Source organism: Triticum dicoccoides, chromosome 7A (assembly GCF_002162155.2).
Source record: "Triticum dicoccoides isolate Atlit2015 ecotype Zavitan chromosome 7A, WEW_v2.0, whole genome shotgun sequence".
Taxonomy (NCBI): Eukaryota; Viridiplantae; Streptophyta; class Magnoliopsida; order Poales; family Poaceae; genus Triticum; species Triticum dicoccoides.
In genome coordinates this window covers 145,886,183-145,890,802 of record NC_041392.1, presented here as the reverse complement: position 1 = coordinate 145,890,802, position 4,620 = coordinate 145,886,183, and the positions used below count along the sequence as shown (strand labels likewise).

The 4,620-nt window shown below is 44.5% G+C and overlaps 1 long non-coding RNA gene and 3 other non-coding genes across 4 annotated transcripts; 1 reads left to right on the top strand and 3 right to left on the bottom strand.

Annotated features, from left to right (window-relative positions):
- The first annotated feature begins 2,466 nt into the window (after window positions 1-2,466).
- Window positions 2,467-3,107, top strand: LOC119328560. The gene is made up of 3 exons (XR_005159027.1): window positions 2,467-2,628; window positions 2,754-2,813; window positions 2,955-3,107. It is a non-coding gene; the product is annotated as an uncharacterized LOC119328560 (long non-coding RNA).
- Window positions 3,108-3,410: 303 nt separating this feature from the next.
- Window positions 3,411-3,482, bottom strand: TRNAW-CCA. Its single transcript has one exon. It is a non-coding gene; the product is annotated as a tRNA-Trp (tRNA).
- A 99-nt stretch (window positions 3,483-3,581) lies between these two features.
- Window positions 3,582-3,653, bottom strand: TRNAW-CCA. The gene has a single exon. It is a non-coding gene; the product is annotated as a tRNA-Trp (tRNA).
- A 101-nt stretch (window positions 3,654-3,754) lies between these two features.
- On the bottom strand, window positions 3,755-3,826 carry TRNAW-CCA. The gene has a single exon. It is a non-coding gene; the product is annotated as a tRNA-Trp (tRNA).
- Window positions 3,827-4,620: the final 794 nt, after the last annotated feature.

Below are 4,620 nucleotides of genomic sequence, written 5' to 3'. Positions count from 1 at the left end.
AACTAGGGGGTGTGTTTTGTCGTGGCCCCTAGTTGCAAGCCGACCATCGATTCAAAACTAAGGGTGTGTGTGTGTGTGTTTGTGTGTGTGTCTGTCAAGAGTCCCCAGTTGCAAAGCCGATCATCGACTCGCAACTAGGGGGGTGTTTGTTGAGGGCCCCCAGTTGCTAGTCGACCATCAAACTCGCAACTAGGGTGTGTGTGTGTTTTGTCGTGGCCCCCAGTTGCAAGATGACCATCGACTCGTAACTAAGGATGTGTGTGTGTGTGTGTGTGTGTGTTTGTTGAGAGTCCCAAGTTGCAAGCGGACCATCGGCTTGCAACTAGGGGTGTGTTTTTTTGTTTTGGTGAGGGTCCCTAGTTGCATGTTGACCAATGACTCGCAACTAGGGGGTGTTTTTTGGGCCCCCGGTTGCAAGCCGACCATCGACTCGCAAGTAAGGGTGTGTGTGTGTTTGTCGAGAATCCCTATTTGCAAGCCGAGCATCGAATCGCGACTAGGGGTGTGTATTTTTGTTTGTTGAGGGTCCCCAGTTGCATTTCAACCATTGACTCGCCACTAGGGTGTGTGTGTTTTCTCATGGCCCCCGGTTGGAAGCCCACCATCGACTCGCCACTAAGGGTGTGTGTGTGTGTGTGTGTTTCGAGAGTCCCCAGTTGCAACTAAGGGTTTGTGCGTGTTTGTCGAGACTCACCAGTTGCAAGTCGAGCATCGACTGGCAACTAGGGGGGGTGTGTGTTTTGTTATGGCCCCCTAGTTGCAAGCCAGCCATCGACTCGCAACTAAGGGTGTGTGTGTGTGTGTTTGTTTGTTGAGGGTCCCCAGTTGCAAGCCGACCATCGACTAGCAACTAGGGGTGTGTGTTTTATCGAGGGTCCCTAGTTGCATGCCAACCATCAACTCGCAACTAGATGTGGTGTGTGTTTGTTTAGGGCCCCCAGTTGCAAGCTGAGCACCGACTCGCAACTAGGGTGTGTGTATTTTTGTTTGTCAATGGTCTCCAGTTGCATGTCAACCATTGACTCGCAACTAGGATGTGTGTGTTTTGTCGTGGCCCCTAGTTAAAAGCCAACCACCGACTTGCGACTAAGGGTGTGTGTGTGTTTTTCAAGAGTCCCCAGTTGCATGTAGACCATCGACTCGCAACTAGGAGTATGTGTATTTTTCGAGGGTCCCCGGTTACATTTACAGACTGATTTTGTTTATTCATACTGATTTTCGTGTTCATCTAAGGTTGATTTTTTGCTTGATTGACGCTGTAAGTCCCCCCTGGTCTGAAATGGCTTTCTCTAGGTTTTGTTTGGTTTCAGTTTGAAATTCTCAGTGGTCAGTCACACGCTTTTGTTTTTCCAGAATGAATTTTGTTGTGATTCAGACATGCAACCCTGGCAGCCACACAATTCCTATTCTAGGGGATTCTATATACTTTTTCTTCTTGTTTTCATTTCTGATTCTAGACATGTATTACTTTTTTTCATTGGCTGGTTCCTCCTACAAGACATGCTTCAGTCTTTTTGGACAACTGCTTGTTGTTTGTCTAATTATGTATGTGCTTGTCACAATACGATTCAGCTTTTTACAACGGCAATGATACAAGAGATCGTACTAATATGTCACCTGTGGCGGCTTTGATCGGTGAAATCAAGCGCTTACTCGAAGGAGACAGAGAGTTTAATTTTTTTCTTTTGCTATATCCTGTGATCAAAACGTTTTTGCCAGCAACAGGTTTGCCCAGTTGGGGGCGTTCTTCCATTAGTTAGCGATGCTTGCCAAGCTGCGTCGTTATTCTCCACATGGTGCACTAATGTCGGTGGAGCTTGAATAATTCTTTGGTTTTGTGGCTACATGCTAGTTTCAGGCTTGTGAACTACTGTTGGTGGACTTTCCACGAACAAGCATTTTTTTTGTATGCTCCAGTTTCTTTTTTGGTGTTCATCATCAGTGTTTTTTGCATGGTCCCTTTTATTTGGTTGGCCATCTTAAGATTTTAAGGGACATGTATCAGTTTGATATCTGTAACAATTTTTTCTATCAACTCCACTTGGTAAGAATGCTGGGGGCAGTCAGTGGAATCAGCCACACCACCACATACTTTTATGCGATATGGGCTTTTTTGTCTTGTTTTTGCCAGTGACCTCGCGCTTTTTCGCTTGACGTCGCTCTTCGGTTGGCCACTTTTGTTTTTGGTAGCCACACTTTTCGCTTAACAAATCCACATTGTTTTTCCTAATATCCACTTATGCTTAATTTTTTTGTTTGTTTCTTTTACATGCACAAGAGGTTGCATTATGGCTGGATAATGAAAATAGCCCTGAGATGAGACTAGATTAGGCTGGGTAGTTTAAGCTATCGATACAAATAGAGTTTTGCGCACTGAGAGTACAACAATTTATTTGTGCTCAGTTAATACTTGACTATCCTTCAAAATTCTTGTTTATCTATTCTTGTTTCTTTTTATGGGGGGATGTAAGCAGAGATACCAACCATCAAAATTCAGAGAGCAACAATATCAATGAAGACCTGGACCAAACTTTTCATGGCAATGTTTCTAAAGTTCAGGCCTCTAACATTGATTTAACAAAACCATATGCATCAGGTAGCATGTTGCTTGATGGTATCAGAAAAATGGTAAATCATTTTTCACCGCAGCAATCTTTTTCATGTTTTCGTGCCTCATTTTTGTTATCATAAGTTCAATATTGTTTGAATATAATCTGTTCTATAAGAGACTATTTTTTTCTTTTTTTATGCAGCTGCAAAAGAGTGATGAAAGGAAACAGAGGAGGAATGTTTTGAAGGAGCAAAGCAGAAAGGTAAATTCTTTTTAATTTGAATTAACATCTTTCACCTACCATGCCATCGTTTTTTATAAGTATTGTGTTATCAGGCCAAGTACTTTTTTGTTTGATAGAGAAGAGTTACTAATTTTAACTTTTTCTTTGCTTGATTATCAGAGGTCAAGGGCTCAGATGGGTGTTTGCATAAAGGAAGAGCAAGAAAAAGAACGCCTACTTTTCCTTTGTCTTTTTTTGGCAAGCTTGTTTGACAAGAAAAGTGCACAGACCTAAACTGGCACAAGGCCAACATCTGTTCCCAATCCTTTTATTTACAACAAACAAATTATTTACAAAAAACAATAAACAAACAACTAAGCCCACAAACACAAGGCCCAGGCCCAGGAAAGTGGAGGTGGGGGAGGGTCACGGGTGCAGCCCAGACTTGGAAGCGACAAACAAGATGACGAGGCCCGGAGGGAGGAAGCGCAGGATGACAAACAATACACGAGAGAACAAACAGATCGATCGGAAGGGCAATAGAGGGTGACGTCACATCTAATGTGTCCTAAACAGACATTAAAAATTATACTGCAATAAAAGAAAATTAGAAAAACGGATATTTGTTCGGGATTTTGAACCCTACGTGAATCGAACACGCAACCTTCTGATCTGGAGTCAGACGCGCTACCATTGCGCCAAGGATCCGATGTAATGTGTTGCTATAATTAACATTTTTAACACATAGTCTAGGATTTAAATTATAATACAAGAAAAGAAAAAAAGAATCGGATATTGTTCGGGATTTGAACCCTACGTGAATCGAACACGCAACCTTATGATCTGGAGTCAGACGCGCTACCATTGGGCCAAGGATCCGATGTAATGTGTTCCTATAATTAACATTTGTAACACATAGCCTAGGATTTAAATTATAATACAAGAAAAGATAAAAAGAATCGGATATTTGTTCGGGATTTTGAACCCTACGTGAATCGAACACGCAACCTTCTGATCTGGAGTCAGACGCGCTACCATTGCGCCAAGGATCCGATGTGCCATCTACTACAAACTTACGTATTTATCAGCAGGAGCGTCAGTCTGTGGGAGGACTCCATGGGCCCCCTTCGTTGCTCCAATCTGTCCTAATACGGCCCACTACAAGTAGGATATCATACCTTCGCTGGCATGGGCCATCATTTAGCGTACCGCTGCTGTTAGCACACAGCCCATGTACTTCGGCACCAGTAAAATGCGCTTACTGCTGGCCTCTGGCGGTTGGAGACATCCATCATGAATTGCAAAAGCTGCATGCGCAGCGCAGGCAGCACGCGGGCGGAAGATTCTATTCGGCGCTGCTGCGGCTGTCACCGTCAGCTGTACCTGCACGTTCCACGAGGTCGGTGCGGTGGCCGCCGGAGCCGCGAGGCCCCCACACCACATGCACACAGATGCTACTCTACTCTACTTGCTCATCACAGGGAGAAAAGACCAGAGCAGCAGCAGCAGGCGGCATCAATCAGCGGCCACTGCTGGATCCTGGAGCGGCGTACAGTTTGGCCACGTTTAACAGACAGGCACGCGAGAAGAGATGACCTGGAGTGCATGATACTCACTATTGATGCTCTCGCAAGGAGATGATCGATCTCGTGTCAGCGGAATGTTTTGGGGCAGGGGTTCTCTCGGTTCAGATGCGTGCGTGCGGAGCAAAGGATGTCCCAGGCCGAAGCGGGTGATGTTACTGCTGGTCAGCATGTCAATTCTTCGGTATGGCACCTGGGCCTCATTCGATTTGGAGGATTTCTATAGAAAAAACGTAGGAATAAGGATTTTATACGAAAATTTC